At 35.9% G+C, this 27,712-nt stretch overlaps 2 long non-coding RNA genes across 2 annotated transcripts in view; one reads left to right on the forward strand and one right to left on the reverse strand.

The window, feature by feature from the left end:
- The window catches only part of LOC111768152 (uncharacterized), a 42,046-nt gene extending 25,841 nt beyond the window's left edge, over nt 1–16,205 (reverse strand). The window contains exon 1 of the long non-coding RNA XR_002800294.2: nt 15,948–16,205. This is a non-coding gene — a long non-coding RNA (uncharacterized lncRNA). The remainder of the gene's footprint in view (nt 1–15,947) is intronic.
- Nucleotides 16,206–16,240: 35 nt separating this feature from the next.
- LOC111768153 (uncharacterized) overlaps nt 16,241–27,712 on the forward strand; it is a 103,425-nt gene continuing 91,953 nt past the window's right edge. The window contains exon 1 of the long non-coding RNA XR_002800295.2: nt 16,241–16,438. This is a non-coding gene — a long non-coding RNA (uncharacterized lncRNA). The remainder of the gene's footprint in view (nt 16,439–27,712) is intronic.

A 27,712-nucleotide genomic window follows, 5' to 3' on the forward strand; every position in this document is an offset into this window, starting at 1 on the left:
CTCAGAGATGGTGGATGAGTTCCCATGAGGTCAGACTCCAAGCCACAGTCTTTAGTAGCAGAAAACCCACTTTATTATTATTGTTTAAAGTTGAACGAGAGGAATAGCAGAAAGAATTTGATGCTGGATTTTTGCACTTTTCTTCTCATCATTGTAAGCTCTCCCACTAGATTATAGACTCTTTAATAGCAGGAATGGATTTTGACTCTTTCTTGTATCTTTAACTGCCTCAGACACGTTACAATTTCTGGAAATATTTAAGATGAATTCATTTGTTACAACTAAAGTTCTCAGTGATTTCTAGATTGGTTTGATTAGTATATATACATGCTATTTTCATTGTCTTAAGAAAATAGTGGACTTCCATCTTCCACTTAAGATATAGAATGTTGGAAAGATTATTTCCCCCATAACAACAAGGAAAACCCAAATCATATAAAGAAATTATAACTTTTATTAAATTCAAAGGGCTGGAGTTGCAGAGCAAGCAACTAGCCTGAGATCTATGGAAAGGCAGGCATATCCAAGGAAAGATGGAACACAAGAAATGACTAACCTAGCAATACAGGGGAGGAAGACAGTTCCTTCATTTAGGTGGGAAAGAAAAAATCAGCTAACATGTTTCATGAGTTGTTAAAGTCTGAGTGTGGGATAGTGTAAGGCTCCTGGGGCATCAGATACAAAGGGAGTTTGCAACCACTCATAGGTTCTTCTACATGAATCTCCACCAGGAAATCATGGAAAATGTTGATGGCAAGCACGAGACAGTGGAAAGCATACATTGCAGTGCAGGCCTGGAAGACACAAACACTCTTTACTAATGGCCAAGCAGAACAAGAGGGGTTAATAAGTTCAGGCATAAGTATTATTTACCTCAATCTCTACTGTTCTATACATTCTGTCTGGCTTTTCAACAAAATATGTCTATTACACAAAAAAATCCAGGAAATAAACAAACCCACTGGCAAGAGGCAAAATAGTCAACAGAACCAGACTCAGATAAGAACCAGGTATTGGAACTGTGAGACAGGGAGTTAAAAGTTGCTATAATGAGTATTTTAAAGAAACTTGTGGAAAACATGCATGAACACATGGGGAATTTCATCAGACAGATGAAAACTATAAAAAAGATCAAATTGGAAGCTAAAATTAAGATATAGTAATGAAGGGGGCTGGCCCAGTGGCATAGTGGTTAATATCACGTGCTCTGCTTTGGCAGCCTGGGGTTCACAGTTTCAGATCCTGGGCACAGACCTAGCGTCTTGTCAAGCCATGCTCTGGTGATATCCCACATAAAGTGGAGGAAGGTTGACACAGATGTTAACTCAGTGACAGTGTTCCTCAATCAAAAGAGGCGGATTGGCAGCAGATGTTATCACAGGGCCAATCTTCCTCACACATACACATAAATATATAGACATAGTAATGGAAATGAAGCATACCATTCCCTAATTCATCAGCGGACTCCACCGACTTAAGGAATATGAAAATCAGACAATAGAAATTATCCAAACTTAAACACAATGAGAAATGATAGTGAAAAAATAAAAACAGAACAAAGCATCTAAACACCATGGGATAATATCAAAAGAGCTAACATATGTGTAACTTGATTTCCAGAAGGGAAAAAGAGAGATAATGAAGCATATGAATTATTTAAAGAAGTAATGAGTGATGATAATTTCCCAAAAATATCAACCCACACATCCAGAGAGCTCAGAGAACACCAAGTACAATAAAATCAAAACACACACACACGTATCACATTCAAACTGTTGAAAACAAAAGAAAACAGGCAATCATTAAGACAGCTTAGGAAAAAAGGGCACACTACAAGCAGAAGAACAAAGGTAGAAATATAAAAGACTTCTCATCAGAAATTATGCAAGCCAGAAGACAATGGAGTGATATCTTCAAAGTGCTGAGAAAAGAAAAATACCAACACAGAATTCTACATCCAGTGAAAATAGCTTTCGGCAGTGAAGAAGAAATAAAGACTTTCAGAAAAAGTTATAATTCTTAATCAACAGACCTATGCTAGAAAAAAAGTTCAAAGAAATTCTTCATGCAGAAGAACATGATAATACACAGTAACCTGCATCTATAAAAAATAAACAAAGGTCTCCAGAAATGATTAAAATTAAAGGAAGTATAAAATACTTTTGAAAAAATTTGTACTTACTTTAAAAGTTAATTGTCTTCAAAGTAAAAATAAGTTTGTATTTTGGGTTTACAATATATTCAAAAGTAAAATATTTTATTAAAATACTACAAAAGAAAAGAAGGAATCATTGGGTTGTAAGTTCTCATAATTATGTGAAGTGATACAATATCATTTGAAATTACCGTAATTAATTGATGATATATGTTATAACCTCAAAGGTAACAATTAAAAAGAATTTTAAAAGATGTATGAAAAGTAAAACAATAGTTGAGATTAAATAGAATAATAAAAATTGCAGTTATTCCATAGACATGATTGTCTATATAGAAAAACCCCAAAGCATCCTCAAGATCTACTAGAAATAACAAACGGAAAGTTGCAAGATACAAAGTCAGTATATAAATGTCAATAATGTTTCTATAAACTAGTAATGCACAATTGAAAACTGTATTTTTAAAATACCATTTACAATAGCACCAATAAACATGGAATACTTGGGTATAAATTTAAGAAAATATGTACAGGAGCTGTTTGCTGATAACTACAAAACCCTGAAGAAAGATATTAACGAGTACCTAAATAAATGGCGAGCTATATTGTGTTCATCAATGAGAAGACTCGCTACTGTTCATATGTCACTTCTCCCCAAAGTTATCTATAGATTCAACACAACCTCACCCGAAATCCTGTGGGATGTTTTTGTTGTTGAATTTGACAACCTGATTCTAAACTTCATCTGATAGGGTTATATATTTTGTCTTATAAATATAAATATAATATAGTAAAAAATATAAATAGCAAAATATTTTGAAGGGAAACAAATTTTGAGGCCTCAATTTGTCTGATTTTAAACCCTGATACGAAGCTGCAGTAATTCAAACACTGGCAAACTGATGGACACATAGTTCAATGGAACAGAATGCAGCCTCCAGAAATAGACCCATACATATATGAAAAGTTGATATTTGACAAGGGTGTAAAGGCAACTCAATAGAGAAATGGATGGTATTCCCAACAAATGGTACTAAATAATTATATATCCATGTGGAAAAAAGAGAAAACACTTTGACTCATACCCATGTACCATATGCAAAAATTAATTCAAAATAGATCACAGATTCAAATGTAAACCATAAAACTACAAAGCTTCTAGAAGAAAATACAGGAGTAAATCTTTGGCCTTGATTTAGGCAAAGGTTAGTTAGATACTACGCTAAAAACATGATACAGAAAAGAAAGAAAATGAAAAATTGGACTTCAAAGTTAAATCCTTCTGTTCTTCAAAATATTTTTTAAAAAAGAGATTGAAAAGTGAAAGACTGAAAGGAAACATTTGTAAAACACATATCCAATGATGTACTTGTATCCAGATGTGGTTGGCTGAATTCTAAGATGGTTCCCAGGGTTTTTGCACCTTGGTTCATAAGGCCTCTATATTCCGTCCACTTGAGGATGGCAGAGCCTTTTCATAAGATGGGATGATCATCTCCTTGATTAGATGACATTATATGGGAAACGTGAAGTGACAGTCACTTCAGTGCTGAGTCCATCACAGAGACTGGAGAGAGATGTCAAGATGAGCAGCCATGTTGTTAAAGGACTACTTGGTGAGACCTGAGAGTGGCCTCTAGGAGCTGAGAACAACTGCTGGCCAAGAATAAGCAAGAAAGCGGAGACCCCAAGCCTACCTACAGACACAAGGAATGGAATTCTGCGAATAATCTGAATGAGTTTGGAAGTGGATCCTGAGCTCCAAGTGAGACCAGATGAGAATGCAGCCTGCTGACACCTTAAATTAGTCTTGTAAGACTCTGAGCAGAGAAGCCAGTTATGTCATGGCCAGAATTGTGAAACACAGAAACCATGTGATAATAATAGGTGTTGTTTTAAGTTCAAGTTAATGGTAATATACACAGCACTAGGAAACTAATACACAAGATTATATGAAGAACTCTCAAAACCTAATAATAAGAAAATAAATAACCCAATTAAAGTTTGGCAAAGATTTGAACAGACACATCACTAGTCAAAATCATTAAGGATGGAAATCACTAAGGATGGAAATTAAAACTACAATGAGATACCACCAAATACGTATCAGACAAACAAACAAATGAAAAATTCCCTGTAAATACCAAGTTCTGGTAAGGATTCAGAACAATTGAAACTTTCATACATTAATTGTGAAAATGCAAAATGATGCAGTCACTTTGAACAGCTTTGCAATTTCTAATAAATTAATTATACACTTATTATATGACTCAGAAATTCCACTCAAGGGAAATGAAAGCTTAAGTTCACCTAAAAACTTGTACTCTATAGTTTATAGTGGCTTTTTTCATAATTACCAAAATGTGGAAACAGTCCAAATGTCCTTCAAGTTGTCTATTAATTTTCTATTCTGCTGCAATAAATTTCCACAGTCTCAGTGGCTTAAAGCAACACAGATTTGCTACCTTGCATTTCTGGTGGATAGAAGTCTATTGCTGCCTCAGCAGGATAAGATCAAAGTGTCAATGATGCTGCATTCCTTCCTGGAGTCTCTAGGGAAAAATCTCTTTCTTTCTTTATTCAGGCGTTGGCAGAACCCAGTTCCAGGTGTTGTAAGACCGAGGTCTCATTTCCTGCTTGCTGTCAGCTGGGTGTCACATTAAGCTCCTAAACTCTTCTCTTCGTTTTTTGCATGTAAATTCTTACGTCTCAGAACCAGAAAGAGGGCTGCTGAATTATGTGATTATACTTGGCCCAGGATTACCTTTCCATCTTAAGATCTGTAACTTAATTGCATTAGCAAAGTCCTTTTTGCCATATAAGGTAACATATCCATGGTTTCCAGGGATTAGGATATGGGCAATATTAGGGAGTCATTAGTCTGTCTGCCACAACTGATGAATGAATAAACACAATGTAATAAATTCATACAATAGAATACTACTCAGCAATAAGCAATGAACTAGTGATACATACAACAACATGAATAAATCTTAAAACATTCTGCTACGTAAAGGAAGCCAGAATCAAGAGTTTGCATATTGTACTATTCCATTTATTTGACATTCTGGAAAAGGCAAAACTCCAGATACAGAAAACAGACCAGTAGTTGCTTGGAGCTGAGGACTTGGGGAAGGCTTGATTGTAATGGGCAGAGGAATGCCTTAGGGTGATGGAACTGTACTGTATTCTGATTGTGGAGGTGGTTACACAACTGTATGGATTAGTCAACGTTTGCAGAACTGTACACTAAAAAGGGTACATTTTAATGTATTCACATTTTACTTTAATACAAATGAGTCTATTTTTTTATTGAGGATTTACTGTATGTAAAATTTACCTAAAAACAAAATGGAAGCAAAAAACTTAACCTCATCAATATCCATAAATAAAAAGAATGGGCTTTTAAAACCATGAATTGGGGATCTTGAAAAGACGGCAGCATAGGCAGACTCTGAAATTACCTCCTCTCACGAACTCAACTAGGTTACAACTATTCTTGTAAAAATTACCCTGGAGAAAAAACTGAAAACTGAATAAAAATAACCCCCACAACAAGGGACAGTCCTGACTGAGGTGGAAGAGGCAGAAATTCCTTCTGGACCGGAAAAAACTACCTTCATGAGCCATGGAGATTCACAGCCTACCAGACAGGAGCCACCCTAAGATATGCAGCCCTCCCTGGAGGAGTGGGGACTTGAGTAGGGGCACGTTACTGCTACCAGCATCCTTCAGTCTCAGCACAACTGAGACGAGTGTCCTACTATCTGGCTTCACTGGCTGTTACCTGCAAGAGGGGAGTACCACCAGAAAAGCTATCTGTGAAAGCCAAAAAACCTGGCTCTTAAAGGGCCCATGCACAAATTCACTTATCATAGAGAACAACCTGAAATCACCAGAAAGAAGGCTGCAAAGTCCTTTGGTGAAAATTGATTCACGTGGTAGTCTCTGGGTGCATATCAGTGAGAGGAGAGACCTCTTCAGACACTGACACATTGGTGGTGGCCATTGTTGTGACCTAGTACAGATATGCTGACACAGACACTGGCAGATGCCATTGAAGCTCTTCCCCTGGTCTGTTAACCCTGGGTTCTGCTACACCCACTAGAGTGCGGATTTAAAACAGTCCAGACAGGGCAGGTAGCCCAAGGATCAGCTCCACCCAACAGCAAGCCCTCAGGCTACTTGTCAGCCTGTATAGACTGGGTGACTGAACCTCTACAGACAGGTGAGTGTGTCTGCCTCTGTGGGGCAAGGCTTCTGTGAGGACCACATGGATTGTGGAGGGCATTGGTGGAGAGGTGGGGACCTCTATAGTGGGGTAACAGGGTATGCTCCAGGGGGTTGGGAAATGTGCATGGACCATAACTGTGTTGACAGTGTGTGTGGACCCATGGGGAGTGGGGCTTATCAGTTGCAGGAGACCTGTGCTTCACAAACAGCCACAAAGAGGATCAGCCCCACCTTCCAAAGCCTGAAACAATTGGGTATTCTCATGCCTAGGGCCAGGCCCATTCAGCTGCAATCCTAAGAGAGCTGACAATAGCCTTGCAGGCCTGAGGCCTATAGCAACTGTAAGCCCCTGAACCTAGCAATCAGCTACACTGGGTACCTACCCAATTAACAGCAAAACTGCAACAGGAGTGTGCTATTAGACCTTGTAGTCAAAGGTGTTGGGGCTTCCCAAACACAATTTATAAACAGCTAGCCAGGGAAGGAAAGACTAGACTCCCTGGGTACCTGCAATAAGAGCAACACTGCCACAGCAGAAGGACACAAGTAGCCCACACAGGGGTCACTCTTGGATCATTTGGACTGATGATGAGAGGGAAGAACACTGCTGGGCCTCAAAAGGGCATCTCTTACATAAGGCCACTTCTCCAAGATCAGGAGACATAACTGACTCACCTAATACATAAATATAAGCACAGAGAAAGAGGCATAATGAGGAGGAAAAGGAATACATTCCAAGCAAGGGAACAGGACAAAACCCCAGAAAAAGAACTAAATGAAACAGAAATAAGCAGTCTACCTGACAAAGAGTTCAAACAAAAACTCATAAGGATGCTCACTGATATTGGGAGAAGAGTGGAGGAACACAGTGAGAATGTCAACAAAGAATTGTAAAATATAAAAAAAGAACCAATTAAAAATGAAGAATACAATACTGGAAATGAAAAATTCACTAGATGGACTCAATAACAGAGTAGATGATACAGAAGAACAGATCAGTGAGCTGGATGAAAGACCACAGGAAATCATCCAAGCTGAACAGACAAAAGAAAAAAGAATTAAAAAAGAATGAGAACAGTGAAAGGGGACTCTGGGACAATATTAAGCACACTAACATTAGTATTATAGGTGTCCCAGAAGGTGAAGAGAGAGACAAAGAGGCAGAGAATGTATTTGATGAAAGAGTGGCTGAAAACTTTCCTAACCTAAGGAAGGAAAGAGACATCCAAATACAGGAAGCACAGAGAGCACCAAACAAGATGAACACCAAGAGGCCCACATCAAGACACATTATAACTTAAATGTCCAAAACTAAAGATAAAGAGAAAATCCTAAATGAAACAAGGGAAAGCCAACAAGTGAAATACAAAGCAAAGCCCCTAAAGCTATCAGCAGACTTCTCATCTGAAACCCTACAGGCTAGAAGAGAGTGGCGTGACATATTTAAAGTGCTGAAAGGAAAAAACCTACAGCCAAGAATACTCTATCCAGAAAGGTTATAATTCAGAATGGAAGGAGAGAGAAAGAGCTTCCCAGACAAGCAAAAATTAAAGGAGTTTATCACCAAGAAACCAATTCTGCAAGAAACGCTGAAGAGGCTTATTTAAGTGGGAAAGAGAAGACCACAAATAGGAATAAGAAAATTATCAAAAAAAACCAAAAACAAAAACAAAAACAGGCAATAAAGTCACTGGTAAAGGCAAAAATACAGTAAAGGTAGCAGATCAACCAACTATGAAGATTAAAGACAAAAGTACTAAAATTATTTATTTCACTGATAAGAGGGTAATGGATAGACACACACAAAACAAGAGATTAGATATGATTTCAAAAACGTAAAATGTGGGAGGTGGGGAGTAAAAGAATAGAGCTTTTAGAAAGAGATCAAGCTAAAGGGACTATCAACTCAGTATAGATTGCTATATATGTAGAATATTATATACGAACCTCATGGTAATCACAAACCAGAAACCTATAATAAATAAACAAATAAGTAAGAGGAAAGAAATCAAGCATATTACTAAAGAAAGCCATCAAATCACAAGGGAAGGGAGGAAGAGAAGAAGAAAGGAACAGAGAGAAACTACTAAAACACCCTGGGAAAAAAGTAACAAAATGGCAATAAATTCATATTTATCAATAGCTACTTTCAATGTCAATGGACTAAATGCTCGAACCAGAAGGTATAAGGTGGCCAGTTGGATAAAAAGAAACAAGACCCATATATATGCTGCATACAAGAGACACACTTCAGACCTAAAGACACTCACAAACTGAAAATGAAAGGATGGAAAAAGATGCTCCATGCAAATGGCAAAGAAAATAAAGCTGGGGTAGCAATACTTATATCAGACAAAACAGACTTTAAAACAAAAACTGTAACAGACAAAGAAGGACACTACATGATGACAAAGGGAAAATTCCAACAAGAAGATATAACACTTGTAAATATATATGCACTCAACATAGGAGCACCTAAATATATAAAGCAATTATTAACAGACATAAAAGGAGAAATGGACAGTAACACAATCATACTAGGGGAATTTAACACTCCACTGACACCAATGGATAGATCATCCAAACAGAAGATCAATAAGGAAACATTGAGCTTAAACAACACAATTGACCAGGTGGACTTAGAAGATATATACAGAACATTCCATCCAAAAAACACAGAATACACATAATTTTCAAATGCACATGGAACATTCTCCAGGATTGATCACATATTAGGTCACAAAGAAAGTCTTAATAAATTTAAGATTCAGATAATACCAAGCAACTTTTCTGGCCACAAAGGTATGAAACTAAAAATCAACTATAGGAAGAAAATCAGAAAAGCCACAAAAATGTGCAGATTAAATAAAATGCTGCTGAGCAATGATTGGGTCAATGAAGAAATCATAGGAAAGATCAAAAATTACCTGGAGACAAAAGAAATTTAAATAAGACATGCCAAAATCTATGAGATACAGCAAAAGCAGTTCTAAGAGGGACATTTATAGCAATTCAGGCCTACCTCAACCAACAAGAAAAATCCAAAATAAACAATCTAACAGCACACCTAAAGGAACTGGAAAAAGAAGAAGAAATAAATCCAAAATCAGCAGAAAGAAGGAAATAATAAAAATCAGAGCAGAAATAAATGAAATAGAGACTAAAAAAAAATAGAAAAGATTAATGAAACCAAGAGCTGGTTCTTTGAAAACACAAACAAAATTGACAAACCCTTAGCTAGACTCACCAAGAAAAAAAGAGAGACGTCTCAAATAAATAAAATCAGAAATAAAAGAGGAGAGATTACAACTGACACCTCAGAAATACAAAAGATAATAAGAGAATACTATGAAAATCTATACACCAACATATTGGATAATCTAGAAGAAATGGATAAATTCTTAGAATCATACAACCTTCCAAAAGTGGATCAAAAAGAAGTAGAGAACTTGAATAGACTAATCACCAGTAAGGAGATCAAAACAGTAATCAAAAGCCTCCTAAAAAATAAAAGTCCAGGACCAGACAACTTCCCTAGTGAATTCTACTAGACATTCAAAGAAGATTTAATACCTATCCTTCTCAAACTCTTCCAAAAAATTGAAGAGGAGGGGAGGCTAACTAACTCATTCTACAAAGCCAACATTATCCTGATACCAAAACCAGACAAGGACAACACAAATAAAGAAAATTACAGGCCAATATCACTGATGAACCTCGATGCAAAAATCCTCAACAAAAATACTAGCAAATAGAATACAACCATATATTAAAAAGATCAGGGGCCCACCCCATGGTCTAGTGGTTAAGTTTGTGCACTCCACTTTGGCAGCCCAAGGTTTCACCAGTTCAGATCCTGGGCGCGGACATGGCACCACTCGTTAGGCCATGCTAAGGTAGTGTCCCACACGCCACAACTCGAAAGACCCACAACTGAAATGTACAGATATGTACTGGGGGGATTTGGGGAGAAAAAAACAGAAAAACATAAGATCATACACCATGATCAAGTGGGTTTTATTCTAGGCATGCAGGGATGGTTCAACATCCGCAAATCTATCAATATGGTACACCACATTAACAAAATGAAGGAGAAAAGTCACGTGATCATCTCAATAAATGCAGAGAAATCATTTGACAAGATACAGCATCCATTTATCATAAAAACTCTAAGTAAAATGGGTATAGAAGGAAAATACCTCAACATAATAAAGGCCATATATGACAAACCCACAGCTAATATCATTTTCAATGGAGAAAAACTGAAAGCCATCCTTGTAAGAACAGGAACCAGACAAGAATGCCCACTTTCTCCACTCTTATTTAACATGGTATTGGAAGTCCTAGCCAGAGCAATCAGGCAAGAAAAAGAAATAAAAGGGACGCAAATTGGAAAAGAAGAAGTGAAACTATCACTATTTACAGAAGACATGATTTTATATATAGAAAATCCCAAAGAATCCACTAAAACACTTTTGGAAATAATAAATGAATACAGTCAAGCTGTAGGATACAAAATCAACATACAAAAATCAGTTGTGTTTCTATACACTAACAACGAAGTAGCAGAAAGAGAAATTAAGAATACAATCTTGTTTACAACTCCAAAAAAAGAATAAAATACCTAGGAATAAACCTAACTAAAGAGGTGAAAGATATGTACACCAAAAACTATAAAACATTATTGAAAGAAAATGAAGAAGACACAAAGAAATAAAAAGATATTCCATGCTCTTGGACTGGAAGAATTAACGTGGTTAAAATATACATACTTCCTAATGCAATCTATAGATTCAATGCAATCTCTATCAAAGTTCCAACAACATTTTTCACAGAAATAGAAAAAAGAATCCTAAAATTTATATGGAACAACGAAAGACCCCAAATAGCCAAAGCAATCCTGAGGAAAAAGAACAAAGCTGGAGGTATCACACTCACTGTTTTCAAAATATACTACAAAGCTATAGCAACCAAAACAGCATGGTACTGGCACAAAAACAGACACACAGATCAATAGAACAGAATAGAGAGCCCAGAAATAAACCCACACGTATATGGACAACTAATTTTTGACAAGGGAGCCAAGAGCATACAATGGAGAAGGAGATTCTCTTCAATAAATGGTGTTGGGAAAACTGGAGAGCCACATGCAAAAGAATGAAAGTAGACCATTATCTTACACCCTGAACAAAAATCAACTCGAAACGGATTAAAGACTTGAATCTAAGACCTGAAACCCTGACACTTCTAGATGAAAACATAAGCTATACACTGACGTCGGTCTTAGCAGCATTATTTTCAAGTACCATGTCTGACCAGACAAGGGAAATAAAAAATAAATAAATAAACAAATGTGACTACATCAAACTAAAAAGCTTCTGCACAGCAAAGGAAACCTTCAATAAAATGAGAAGACAACCTAACAATTGGGAGAAGATATTTTCAAACTATATATCAGATAAAGCATTAATATCCAAATATCCAAAATATACAAGGAACTCATATGTCTCAACAACAACAAAACCAACAATCCAATTAAAAAACAGGCAAAAGATCTGAACAGAGATCTCTTCAAAGAAGATATAAGGATGGCCAACAGGCACATGAAAAGATGTTCAACGTCATTAACAATCAGGAAAATGCAAATCAAAAGTACAATGAGATATCACCTCACTCAGGTCAGAATGGCTATAATTAACAAAACAGGAAACAACAAGTGTTGGAGAGGATGTGGAGAGAAGGGAACCCTTGTACACTGCTAGTGGGAGTGCAAACTGGTGCAGCCACTATGGAAAGCAGTATGGAGTATCCTCAGAAATTTGAGAATAGATCTACCATATGATCCAGCTGCTCCACTGCTGAGTATCTATCCAAAGAACTTGAAAACACAAATGCATAAAGATACATGCACCCCTATGTTCATTGCGGCATTATTCACAATAGCCAAGACTTGGAAGCAATTTAGGTGTCCATCAGGGGATGAATGGATAAAGAAGATGTGGTATTTATACACGATGGAATACTACTCAGCCATAAGATATGATGAAATCCAGCCATTTTTGACAACATGAATGGACCTTGAGGGTATTATGCTAAGTGAAATACGTCAGAGGGAAAAAGTGAAATACCATATGATCTCACTCATACATACTAGATAAAAACAATGACAAACAAACACATAGCAACAGAGATTGGATTGGTGGTTAACAGAGGGGAAGAGGGGTTGGAGGATGGCGAAAAGGGTGATTAGGCACACATATGGTGATGGACTATAATTAGTCTTTGGGTGGTGAACACGATGTAATCTACACAGAATTCAAAATATATTATGATATACACCTGAGAGTTATATAACGTCATAAGCCAATGTTACTGCAGTAAAAAAGTTGACAAAAAAATAAAACCATGAATTGAGGAAAGTACATCAGACGTTGAAGATTTGGTGGATGATTCCATGAGACATTTGCAGCTGTAACATTTCCACTAAATAAATGAATGGGACATCTATATCTAGGACAGGTGTAGAAAAAGAACCAGAGCAACCCAGATCCTTTTATGAGGCCAGTATAACAGTGATTAAAAAAATAGAAAATAAAAGCCAAAGATAGCGTAAGACAAATATCTACCACTTTAGTTCAATATATATGTATATGTATTTGAAATATACTATACATAAAAAAATCTACCATATAATAAAGAAATCGCTAATGAATTGGGAAAAACCCTATAATTTACTTGGAATAGAATATCTTCTCTATCTAAATGTAATATCCTTCTTAAATTCAAAACAAACAAAACTGGAAGACCACACAGTTCTTTATAAACAAATAAGCAAGGCACATAAAAACATGTACTGAACATGATGCTGGTAGCAATCTTCAAAGGTGAGGACGCACATATGTGTCAGATATAGCCTGTAACTAAGTAAGGTCAGAGTCTCAATTTAGGGGTTAGAGGGATACTAAAAAAAGAAATACATAAATACGTTGTCATAAATGCAAAGACAAAGGGTGAGATTGGGTTTTCTGTGGGCTCAGGGTAGAGATAAGCCAGATCTAGTGAATATTTTAATTTTAGTGGTGGAAAGATAAGGGAATTCACACCACAACAGACTTAGTATTTGAAAGCCTGCTCTGCGTGTAGTATTATACTAAGCTTAGTGAGAAATACAGCAGCTGTGTGAATCTGGCATCTAGAGTTTCAAGGACTGCTCTGGGTACTGGAAATACAGTGACCAAGACTGACAAGCTCCTCATCTTCTTGGAAAAAGAGACAATCAATGACTAAACAAATTAAGGGTTGATACTAATATTCTATCACAGAGACAATGAAGAAAATAAGCATGGTGCTATTACATTGATTGATTAAATAATTAATCCAACTAGTGTTATAGAAAATGACTTTTATGTACTATGCACCACTCTAGTCTTTGTGGATACCACAGTTTCCAAAATAGATAATCTATACCCTCTTTTACATTTTAGTTCTACATAGCATTTACATTCTTATGAGACAATATAAAAACAACTTATTGACTGGTGCCTATTTTAGATTGGATAATCAGAGAAGTTCTCCCCAGAAGATGTATATTTGCTGTGAAATCTTGATTGTTGAGAAGGAGCCATCCACCCAAATATCCAAGGAAGTCCAGATAGAAAGAGGGCTTGTAAAGCCCTGGTGGGAAGAAAGTGTTTGTACCTTAGGGCTCTCAGAGAAAGTCAGTGCTCCTGCAGCACTGTGAACAAGAATACTGACACACAAGAAGTGGGAAAGTCTGGGGGCCTTTTCCAGATCTGTATTTCAGTCTCACTAATGGGAAGCTACTGATGAGTAGCTGGAAAAAGAATGGTATGTAATAGATCTCTAAATGATCACTATGTTCTGTGGATAATGTCATGTAAGAGGGGAAAAGTAGTAGATAGGAGACAACTTAAAAGATTTTTACGATTGTATAGTGACTGATTAGAGTTCAGGAACTGGTTAGGGATGTAGACATAGACGGATACAAGCTATGCTCATTTGTTGATTTGTTTACTTGTTTTGATTATAGTAAACATGATTTCATGATGCATTAAATGTTGATGAAGAGAGAAATGAAAGAGAGGGGCCAAGAGTGACTTCTAGGCTTTTGGTTTTAATAACTGGGAATTTGATGATATCGTTTACTGAGATAGAAAATACCAGAGGAGATTAAAGTTAGAGATTGGAAAAAGGGAGTGGAATTTTCAATTTCAGACAAATGAGACTTGAGACACATATGAGACCATAACATGCAGATTTCGAGTAAACAATTGAACTTTTGCATTAGAGTATGGAAGAGACATATGAGCAGAAGTTATTAGATTGAGAGTTATCTCAAATATTGGAGGTCTAAGAGTAGAAAAGAAGGCAATGAGGTAGGAAGGAAAGTGCGGCACTGTGAAAACTCACAGAGGAGGGGATTTCAGGTGAGAGGAGTGGCCAGCCATTTCAAATCCTAGGTGGGAGGTTGAATGAGATGAAATTGTTTAAGATGGCAACATTGAGGTCCCTGGTAACCTTAATAAGAACAAGTTCTGCTAACTTCAGGGGAGGGGAGAATTAGATTAAAGAGGATTGGAGACTGAATATGAGGTGAGGAAGAGAAGATAATGTGTATGAGCAAATGACTTGATAAATATACTTAGAGGGGAAGAGAGAGACAAGACATCCTTGGAAAGAGATGTGTGGTCAAGGGAGACTTGTTTTCAATGGAAGATATTGCAATATGTTTTTATGTTGATGGGGAGAGGCTACAGGACAGAAAGGAGATATCAAAGGACAAAATTAAATCCCTAAGTGAATGAGGAGAGATGGAGATGGAGCAGACCACAAGGAGATGGAGTGGACTGAGGCAGGAGGAGACTTCATGTATCATTCTAAGAAAAGGAAAGATGGAGGGGATGGATAGAGATGCAGCCATGACTGTAGAATTTGTGGTGAAAAGATGATGGCATTCATACTACCTAAAACTTTACAATATAACTTTCTTCTCCTCCTCCTCCCCCTCCTCCTCCTCCTTCTTCTTCCTCTCCTTCCACTCCTTCCCCTTCTTCCCTTTCTCCTTCTCCTCCTTCCTCCCCCTGCCCCTCCCCTTTCCCTCTCCTCCCCCACCCACTCCTCCTCTTCCTCCTGAGGAAGACTTGCCCTGAGCTAACAGCTGTGCCAGTCTTCCTCTGTTTTGCATGTGGGTTGCCACCACAGGATAGCTGTTGACAAGTGGTGTAGTTCTGTGCTGGGGAACCAAACCCGGGCCACCTAAGTGGAGCACACTGAGCTTAGCCACTAGGCCACAGGACCAGCCCTACATTGCTTCTTTAAATGCAAATATCTCACCTTTAGGCCCACCACAGCTGTGTGAGAAAGAAGAGTAGTTATCATGATGTTTAAATTGTAAATGAAGAAACTGATATCAGATATGCCAAATGACCTTTCCAAATGACATGGCAACGACTAATTCTTAGTCCCAGGATCAAGCAAAAATATTGCTGACTTCATTCTCATTTCTCTACTTTCTACTCTTTTTCTACCTAATACTTACTGGAATGTGGAAATGGTGAAGTAAGTTTGCTTTAGGCGTTCCTGGAGTTAGACACAGAGCTAGGCACACAATGGTAGGGAAGACGGATGTTCTGTGTTTAAAAGGCAGTCAGCCCTGTGGATGGCATAGAGCCTTCACTTAATGGGCTAGATAGATTCTGGCTTGTGCAGAGGAAATCAGTCAAGACCACATGAAGAAAGGAAGAAGACCAGGTTTGATGTGGAGGCTGATGAGTTTAGTCATGGTTATGTTGAGCATAGAATGTGCAGTTGGCTGTTGAATGAATGGAACTTAATCTCAACAGTCACCTGAGTTGAAGATAGAGTTTGAGGAGTCATCCCAATATGGATAGCATTTGTTGTAAATTAGAAGGTGGTAAAAACTTGCCTTTGGAAAAAAGTTTAAAAATTGCAGTGAGACTTATGAATACTCTTCAACTTCACCTGTTGGAATAAAGGTCTTTCTTGTAATCAGGAGATCCTGTTGACATGGTAAGTTTCTAAGGGAATTTTTTCCTTATTGAGTGAGGTTGGTTATAGAAAATTTCAGGGTTTATATTTGTCATATCTAAATGGCATTTCTTTCAAGCACATAAATGGTCTTTACTGACAGGAAGCCATGCAAATGTTCCCCTTTTACAATTTACTGAAATTGCTGGTTATTTTTAGAGGGAGTCAGGCATTAGTGAACCCAGTGCTGAAAACAAGTCTTTGATAAACTGACAGTTTAAAATTCAACATAAATTGCACCATTTCCAATACCAATAATTCCAGCAGACTTTTACATTGTGCATTATAATTTTCAATAACATTTTAAAAATAGATTCTCAAATCTTCTGAATGTTACCAGTGCAGTCATCATCCTTGTTTTATAGATGGGTAAACTGAGGCACCAAAGAGTCAAGTGACTTACTCGAGGTCCCAGAGAAACTAACAAAGAGCCCGCCTCATTTGACCCTCATCAGCTCTTTGCATTACACCATTTTCAGTCCTCTTAATAATAATGAAAGCATTCTTATTATGTATTCAGTGAATAAACAAGACATGACTGTAGTTTAATTTTAATAATTTGATTCTTCATAAAGTTGTAAGCCTGTGCTCTAGCAGATGTTAGATAAACTCTGAAAGTTCAGGTGATAGGCGATTTTTTTTAGAGTTGTGGGCTAACAAGCTGATAGGAAATCAGGGTGCAGCAGGAGTGCAATAGAGGTGGAGAATTAGTCATCTCTTATTGATAATGTAGTCTGGAACTCAGGGAATAATAGCAGTGAATTTTGTTTTTCCAGTGGCTTTGAAATGATGCTGTAGATTCTCAATACCTGTTGACTAAAACAAATGAATTCATATATTGCTTGAACTTCTCTTTGAGAAATTGACAATCAAAGGCTGTCAGGCATGACTGTAGCCATCGATTATCATTGTTGTTTTAATAAAACAACCAGAGAGTTATTCTTGAATCTACATTATATTGTTGGTCCTTTAAAGCCATATTCACATGAGCCCCACGGAATTAACAGCTTATCAGAAAAGCACCTGCACTGAAAACAACTACAAACTTCTCTCCTAAAGACATAGAAAATAATAATAAAAACCAAAGCCACCAAAAGGACAATGAACAGAGTCAGGGCAAGTTTTGCTGGTCTTCTTTGTGTGTGAGGGCTGGATGCCTCCATTCCTTCTCCCGTGCTTTTGAATGCTACAGAGAGATGGGGTAAAGTTATCAAGATACATGTGCTGGTACCTCCACACTGCTATAGCTGGTGAGGGAGAAGAATTAATGTGTCTGACTGGGTATGATGCATCTATCATTGTGCTACATGCTTGGCATTTTCTATCTTGCTTCATCTTCCCAGCAGCCTTGTGATATAGGTACTACAATCCCCACATTACAGATGAGGGACCTGAAACTAAGACAATTTAAATAATATATTCAAGATCATACAGTTACTAAAGGATGAAGTTAGAGTTCGATCTCAGGTATTATGTCTACAAAGTCCATGTTTATTTCCCTGCCTTTCCCTGGAAGTATTATTTTCCAAACTCGGTCCTTGCTCTGTGTGTTTCTCCTTTTCCTCATTGACCTTTGCAGACTTTTTTCAAAAAGGAGAATTCATCACATGGGTAATGAAGGCAGTACTTCTCACTGGCTCTGGTTTTCCTTTCGAAAGTCCCTTCTCAACAGCTTCTCTTACCTCTCAAGGGTGCTTAAACTAGCCCGTAGTGGACCTGGCTTTGTAAACCTTGGAAAACTCCATGCAAACTCTTCCTGACCAATGGATCAGGGAGGCAGCATTTTACTACAACAGGAGGCTTCTTATTTGGACAGCCTCTCACGTATCCTTCCAACATACAGTCTAGGATCTATAACTTGTACTTCTCTTACTCTTTCCTCAGAGTATAGCTCTAAGAACTGTGTTTGCTCCTTTATTGAACATGCAGATATCTCCTGTGGAGATTTTCTTCCTTGGGGATTTTCTTGACCAGGATAAACATCTGCCTCACCTATGCCCTTGCAGGTTTCTTGTTGTCCTGTTCCATGGTTGTACCCTGAAGACTTCTCTCTCCCCAGATTAATATCCTTAATTCACCATTGTCTTCAAGATAATGTCTAAACTCCCAGCATGCCATTCAATGTTATTCACAAGCTGGACTCATCTTTTTCTCAGCTGAATCTTTTCACTCTCTTCCTCTCTTCTACTCTTTGCTTTAGTTCTCTGTATGTTAAATATATCAAACTACTCACTCCACACTTTTTTTCACTTTCTGGCCTCAGAAACACTGTTCTCCATCTTTAGGATGTTCCTGTATCATTCTCCGCTTGCAAAACTCCCACTCATCTTTAAAGCACCAACTCAGATGTCATTTCCTCTGCGAAGCCTTTGCTAACTGCTCAATACAGATTTAGTGACGTTTTCCTTGGAGTTTCATAGCACTTAACGCATGTCTTTGTTGTCGAAATCAGTGTATTCCCTTACACTTAGTTGTATTTTTCTCTAGATGGTGAACTTCTACAGGGCAGGCATTCTAACTTATTTCTCTAATCCTCTCTGCCCGTGATGTAGCCTCATCACTCCTTCCTACCAGGTACCTTTACAGTTTTAGATCTGGCTTGACAGGCCTCAACCTTTTTTTGCTTATACATTTATCTTATCATTTATTATAATACTTTAGAAATTGTTCACATGTATTGAGCACTTACTAAATGATAAGCACTTTTTCAGACTTTTACATACATTTTCTTATCTAATTCTTAAACAACCCTGTGAGCCCTCTAAACGATTATTTTCCTTATTGTACAGATAAGGCATTTGCAACTCATAGAATTTGAGTACCTTGCCCAAAGTCACACAGGTAGTAACTGGAAAGGTGACGTTCTGTTTCTTGGGGCATAGACTAGTGACCTTCGGTAAGGAAAGTATATATAACACAGCTGCTTAAATCACTCATTTTCTTCCCACTTTTCTAAGTATTAAAGATTTGGAAAGCAAAGGATCAAGCATGGTTTTATGATTTTGATGGAGTTATTTCAGCTTTTCCCTTCCAGATTTTAGCTTCTCACTTTTATAGACTTCCCAAACAAACTGTAGATTCACCAGCATCAGTTTCTGGGGCTTCTCTACTTGCATTACTTCTCTTTGAAGTGTAGCCAAAATAAACAGAAAATCTCTCTTTTAGAGGTTGATTTTCCTCTTCTGAGATGGATCCTGTGTGTTTTATTTACCACTGCTACCGAGCCATTTCTAATTTCCCCCTTTTGGTCCTTTCTCCCTGGTTTATAATACCATCCAATTTAGAACAGCAAATTTAATTAATATGATTTATCTTCCTCAAGACTAATGAAAATGAGAAGGCCAAAGGCAGTGTTGAGCTCTCTGGCAGTTCATTCTAGCTTAAAATATTGATGAAATCAATCTTTGTGCTATTTTATTGCTCATAAGAGATTCTGTTGGAGGCAAAACAGCATTCTGATTAACTGTTTGGATCATTCTAGAGATAATATACTTGTTTTTTAAGGTAAGGAGATCAGTCAACCACAGAGTTCAGAGTCAGGTCCAGATAAGATTGAACTCCACTAGCAGCAAAGAACATAATCTAAAATTGAGGTCAAATTACCAGGTCGGAGTATGGAATGATAATTCAGGATAAATGCAGTGAAAAAAGGCATTGGAAAGCATGTATTTGTTATTTTGTGACATATTGAACTTTGACAAATAATAGCAAACCAATGAGTGTGAATCCATAAAAATACACAATTATCCATCCTTCAGGTGTATATTTAGAAATGTGACCAAATCTACTCTAAAAACTTTTTCTAGGTGATCTATTTTGATCCATTGAACTATTTATGAAATCACAATCGTATAAGTATTCTGAAAATTATTCAACAAATTATGTTAAAAGAATTGGATTTAAGGGGAAAATTTTTTCACAGGTTATCAAACTTTATAATGCACCAAAAATAAATTTTAGTTGTGTAAAGTGCTTAAGAAAAGTGAAATTATAAGCTGTAAAATATATATATGTATAGTTAATTGATCTTGTAAAGAACATGAACTTTGTAAGGATATAAACAATAAGAAAAATCATGAAGGCAAAGGCCAATATATTTGGCTATGGTAAACTTTAAAATGTAATACATTAATAATATTTACCTCATATAAAAAATATGAGTTGATATCTTTCTTTGTGAGGACTTCTTATAAACCAATAAGAAAGGCACTAAAACTAAAAAGGAATTATGCAAAGAAACATTAGAAGAGTGAGAAATACAAGTTTATAATAAGCATAAATAAAAACCTACAAAATTATTAGTCATTACAGATGCAAATTTAAGCTAAATACTATTTTTACTTATTTAATACAAGAAATAAAACAGAGGTCAATGATTTAAAAAGTATAATAAGAGCCAGCCCTGATGGCCTAGTGATTAAAGTTCAGCATGCTCTGCTTCTGCAGCCTGGATTCAGTTCCCAGGCATGGGAACCACATGCTCATCACATACCACACTGCTCATCTGTGAGTAGCCATGCTGTGGTAGTGACTCACATAGAAGAACTACAAGGACCTACAACTAGAATATACAACTATGTACTGGGACTTTGGGGAGGAAGAAAAAGAGAGAGAGAGGAAGATTGGCAATAGATGTTAGCTCAGGGTGAATCTTTCCCAGCAAAAAAATAAATAAAGATTAAATTTTCACTTAAAAATGTGTAATAAGAGGGATATAATGTACATAATTGTTGATGTTAATGGTCTAACCCTTTAATGAAAGTATATAGTAGTATGGATTGAGCTTTAAAATATCCATAATGCTTTGCCTATAGACTTCATCTCAGGTAATGTATTCCAGAGTAATAATGAGAGATCTGTAAAAAAAAAAAATGAAGCTACATGGACATTGAAAAGAACATGCTAAACAATACAAAAATTATTCAATAGGAATATAATAATATCATGGAATATAATGCAGCCATTTTGGGAATGTTTTCAAATAACATTTACTATTAAAAGAATATTTTAATAATTTTTTAAAACTTAGAGAAGAAGTAGGTAGAAAGAAAAGTAGTAGGAAAGTAAAGTAAATAAAAGTAAGTTAGATTGTAGAATAGGAATAATATTTTTATAGTACAAACCTGGGAGAGATTAGAGAGACTGAATCAAAACAGAGCAGAGCTTTAGGACTGCATTCTTCTCTGTTATGCAGGAAAGGGCGATGAAGTGGATGAGTTTAATGAGCAAGGTTCAGCTGTGCAAGCTATATAGCTTTGGGCATGAGAAGATGTGTATATATACAACTTCTGACATGCCTTGAGGTCTATCTCTTAGCAAAGTTTGGATAAACGTGGTGATAACTTGAAATTAGTTATTTTTTGTAAACACCCAAGTTTTCTATGCTTCATACCCAAGGCTATATAACTAATTGTAAGTGAAGTGAAGACAGGAGTAGCACAGAAAATTTTAGAATTTTAGGCCAAGGATCTAATGTCAAGATATCATGGACAAGATGCCAGAGGAAGAAGCCAAAGAAGACTCAGGGACTCAACCCAGGCCATATGCTGCTCACTGCTCCAGGTCTGAGTAGGAAACATGGGAAAGTTACTCTCATATCAAATCTGCAGAAGTGAAGTATGGACCAGAAGTAGGGTCCAGGGTAACTAGTAGCAGAAGAGGTCCCTGTGGATAACGTTCTATTGTGGTAGGCTTATTTCTTTAAAATGTCAATGTCTGCACTTGGTGCACAGTAGAAATGCAGATAATTGGAAATATCTGCTGAACTGAGCAATCAGAAAATGAACAGATTTGTTTGTGTTGTCATTTAAATTATCAGCTTAATGTTTTGTTAAATGTTTTCATTAGGGCCTCTTAATAAATGGAATTCATTTAAAGAATTCACACTGTGGCCAAGGCGGTGCTCAGAGACAATTTACATACTTAAATGCATTTATCCAGTTAATAGAAATATTCAAAACATTCAAATACAGGAGGGAAAGGAAAATAGCAACAAAAATTAAAAGTGGAAGGAAGAAATTAGTAAGAGTAAAAGAAAACTATCGTTTATACTAGCATCAAAATATGAACTATTTAGGGACCAGCCCTATGGCCTAGAGGGTAAGTCATGCACTCTGCTTCTACAGGCTGGGTTTGCTGGTTTGGTTTCGGGGCACAGACCTACACCACTCATCAGGCATGCTGTGGCAGTGACCAACATGTAACATAGAGGAAGATTGGCACCCATGTTAGCTCAGGGCCAATTTTCCTCAGCAAAAAAATAAATAAGTAAAAACTATTTAGATCCATATTGGTCTATGGATTCATCTACTTAAGCCATTAGAACTTTTGTAGAATGAAGTGATTGGATGCAAGATCCATCTAAAAATATCGTTAGCTATCTCACATACCACAGCGATAACAATCACAAAAGGTAGTGAGAAAATAAAAGATCTTGATTGTAATAGAAGGAAAAATCTCAAAAACATTTAGGAATACACATAATAAGAAAAGTTTAGGTCCTATAAGGAAAAAAGTATAAAATGGCATAGAAGTAAATAAAATAAGATCTAAATAAATTCATTTTGCTCTCATTTCTATTTTGTTCATTGGAAAATATTGTTAAGATGTCCATTCTTTCCGAAGGAAAATCTAATTCAATTGTCTTCTCAAAGGCATACTTTTTGGAAATTAATAATTTGATTCTAAAGTTTTTCTGAAAAAATGTCTACGAATAGCTAAGAAATTTTTGAACATAAATCTTTTAAAAGGCAATTTTACACCATCTAACAATTTAAGTGCTCATAATATATTTCAACCTAGAATTCCCACTTTCAGAAATTTACCTTAAAAATACTCAAATATGCACCTTGCATCAGTCACTGTCCTAAGAGTTGGATATAAAATAGTGAAAAAAACACATATGATTTCTTATCTCACCAATACATCTTGCTTTCCTTGGGCAGACTGACGTTAAATAAGAAACCCAACAGCCAAAGGGAGTGCATACTTACAAATCATGTCGGGTTTCTTGATGGAAAAATGTAGAATACCATGAAAGAGCATAATAGAGGAATCACACATACACATACATGCACAAACACACCGTGTGCACAGACACAGTGAAACAATCCCAACTGTGACATGGTTGTCAACATTATGCTCATACAGAATGAGATAGACCTAATTTAGTAACATGAACATTTCTCTAAATTTCAGTTTAAGTGAAAAATTTTCCAAATAGTGTGTCTAGGCTGAACCTAATTGTTTAAATAGCTCTTAGCTCTTTCTGCCACATACATTCATCTCAGGCTTTTCTCTAAGGATTGTTAGAGGTTAACTTATCCTCAAGCAAGTACTTCCAACTGGGACAAAGGACTTCACGTGCCAAGGCTAATTATTGGACAAAATACTCTACTATATTTCATACTGCATTTGGAAACCAAATGAGAAATCAATGATCTAAAGACAGAAATATAGTGGTGGACAATGAGCATCACAGAGCCAGGGGCTAGCATTAAATATACGGGAGGAATGGCCAGACACCAAGGGCGAAAGGAAAAGATCTTGTACTACCAATGTCTCTGAATCAGTATGGAATCTCTCCAAATGCTAAAACTCCAGTCTGTAACTAGGAATCAGGATTGACATGCACATCTGCTGCAGGGAAAAATTACCAATATACATCCTAGTGTCCTAAATGAGTTGAGGAATATCTTAACGCTATTTGCTTTTTTGATTCTGTGAAAGTGATTGTACATGATGGTTAATATCTGCTTCTATAATATTTGATAGAATTTGTCCATAAAGACATCTAGACCTCAAAATACTGCTTTGGTTTCATCCCACAAGCTTTAATATGATGTATATTCACAATAATCCAGTTTAAATTTCTTTCTAATATTCTTGGTAATTTAATATTCTTTAACTCATGAATTATTTATAAGAAAAAATTTAAAACAGGACATTTTCTAGTTATCATTTTATTATTTATTTTTGCTTAATGATATATTCATTAGAGAACAGACTGTATGCTTTTAATATTATAATTTTTATATATATTTTCTTTAAGGCCTGTGTATGGTTAATTTCCATGAATATTGGTGGATAGTACTGTGAGATATTCAGCATTTGTCCAGGTGAAGTTTGTTAAACACACCAAAATCTGTGATAGTCTTACATTTTCTGCTCATTTTTTCAGAATAAAAGAGGATTTTATCATATACTCCCCAAATAATTTCCTCTTATAGTCCAATTGGTTTTTGCTTTATATATTTTAAGAGAATAATATTTTATGCATAAAAATCTAAAATTGTTATATCCTTCTGGCAAAGTGAAATTTTATTGTTCTGGAGTAAGCCTCTTTAATTCTATTAATACTGTTTGTACCATATGGCATATTTTGTCAGATATTGATACAGCTACAGCAACATTTACATTTCATCCTTTTAAATCTGGCTACTTTCCACATTTCCATTTCTTTGGGTCTATGGTCTAATAATTTACGTCTTTTAACCAGATTCAGTTCATTTAAATTATTCCTTTATTATTATGGCTCTATACAACACACATATTTCTAATTTATTTTCTACTTCTATCTAATCGGGTTTTTAAAACTTTTTTCCTGTTTTTGAGATATTTAATGAATACCTCTTAACTGAATAAATTATTTTCTCATTTAATTTTTTTTCTGCTATTCCTGTTCTTTTGATAACCATCTCTTATTTTTTTTTTAAAGATTTTATTTTTTTCCTTTTTCTCCCAAAGCCCCCCGGTACATAGTTGTATATTCTTCGCTGTGGGTCCTTCTGGTTGTGGCGTGTGGGATGCTGCCTCAGCGTGGCTTGATGAGCAGTGCCATGTCCGCGCCCAGGATTCGAACCAACGAAACACTGGGCTGCCTGCAGCGGAGTGCGCGAACTTAACCACTCGGCTACGGGGCCAGCCCCCCATCTCTTATTTTAACCTGCATTATTAACTCAAGCAGGTCTACATTTTGTCAGGAACTTTGTAATCTTTTTGAATACAAATTTAATTATTATACTTAATTTAAATATAAATTTGAAATGTTACCTCCAATCATCTCCTCCAAATTGATATCCAATGATTTGTCAGTATTTTAGCTTTATTTTGAATTTTTTAATACCTCAAGTGGAATTATTTTAATCTTTTTATATGGTCAATATTTGTTTAGACTACAAACATATTTATCATGTTTCTACTCACCACTTTATTTTGATTGTCAGATCTTTCTTCTGAGATTATTATTTCTCATCCTTTAGAAGTGCCCTTAGTGGACACTATTTGGAGGTAATATCTTACTTTTTGTTAATTGAAATGTTTTTACTTTATTCTAATTTTCAAAAGATACTTTTGCTTAGTACAAAAATTCTAGTTTGATAGCTACTATTTAAGCTTTTAATATATGTATAAGTGCTTTCTCACATCCCTTTTAAATTCTATAAAACAACACCAAATTTGCTTAATAAAATCAAATTATTATTTAAGATGAGATAATTTGAAAATAGAAGAACTACCAAATACAATGGTTTCAATTTTAAAGAGAGAAAATAGCAAATAAAACACTGATTCTTAAAATACCAAACTATCTCAAAATGAAAGATAATTACAAATAACTGCCTATCTTGTGAGGTGGCAAATATAAAAACAAATAAATAAATAATAAGTTAAAAAATAAACAAATTTGGCTTAGCCAACTCATTCCTCAAGTCATACAGATTCAACACTCGTTCAGTATTTGTTGAGAATCTATCAGGACTGGAATTCTATGAGATAGCTAAAGATACAAAAGTATAAAGTCTAAAATATGTCCTTGAGTGGGTAAGAATGGCCAGAATAATTATTTATTATCATGAGAATACTAGATTGGATTTTATTTTATCCTTTGTAATTTCCAGAAGCAGTCAGAAAACTAGTTCCTATAAAAATCAATATTTAATGTTATAACTAACAGTTTAAGATTCCAGAACAACAAAGGGATGCAGAAGCAGTTACTGTTTTGCAGAACAATTTCACTCATGTTAACTAACAAGAAGTCTCTAAAAGGGGCGGCTTTGATTGAGGGAAGTATTCCAACATGTTAATGTGTAAGCAATGGAAAGGGCAGGCTTTCCATTGATGATTTCCTTGCCAAAGAAGCTATTTACCCTGTAATTTAGACAAATAAATTCACGTTCTGAGGGTTAGTTTCCTCTTCAGTAATTTTTTAAAAAATTATGATGATTATAAAAGCCTAAAAATGTACTAGTGATTACACTGTCCTTTATAAATGCTAATGTTATACTTTTTGCAAATTTTTACTGTCATCTTCGAATATAAGGAAAAACTGAAAAAATTTACCATGAACAGTCACATACCCACTGCTTATATTCAAGAATTATTTACTTTTTGTCTCATAAGTCCATACATATTTACATTTGTGTATGTATATTTGTATGCATACAAATGTTTACATGTGTGTGTATATATATATGTATAATTGTATGCATATACATGTATTTATATATCTGAAACAAGTTACTTTCCTTTTAAAATATATCCCACTAAGAATATAGAGATTAGGGTTTTGCTTTCAAAATCACCTGAAATAATTTATTTTTATATACAACAGTTTTATATACTGTTACGTATTTGAGATACATTTGCTTCTATTTGTTTTCATTTTTAGGGTTTGCATTTCCTTCTCTTTGAGTAAATTTTATTTTCTGAATATATGAAACTTTGATATCATTCAAAATGCTGAATGTCCCCTCCTTTCCCTGGTCTGCAGAGGCTCCAGGCCATGGAATTCCATGAACTCCCAGGATGAGTGGAGGTTCCGTGTGTGTCTACCTTCTTGGTCTCAGTAGTCTGACTTCTTGACATGAACACAATTTCTTTTCTTTTTTTCTTATAGCCTCGTTCCATCTTTTGTGAAGGTATTCTTAATAGTACATTCGGAGTTTTCATAATTGTATTACAGGAGGCTTTCAAGATCTCTAAGCCATCAAATAGCCAGAATAGGATCTCTCAGGACTGTCATATTTATCTCTAATATCAGACTCTAAGACAAACTTGGTGCTGCTTAATTTCTTAGCAAATGGTTATTGAAGTGAATTGCTCCTTCTCTAATACTCTATTTTTTAATCAGTAAGGATGAGGGTTTCTCAACAGTGATGCTATTGGCATTTTGGGGGGAATAGTTATTTGTTACAGGGGCTTTCTTTTGCATTATAGGATGTCTAGCAGCACGTCTGGGTTCTGACTGCTAGATATGAG

This window comes from Equus caballus, chromosome 15 (genome assembly GCF_041296265.1).
Source record: "Equus caballus isolate H_3958 breed thoroughbred chromosome 15, TB-T2T, whole genome shotgun sequence".
Taxonomy (NCBI): domain Eukaryota; kingdom Metazoa; phylum Chordata; class Mammalia; order Perissodactyla; family Equidae; genus Equus; species Equus caballus.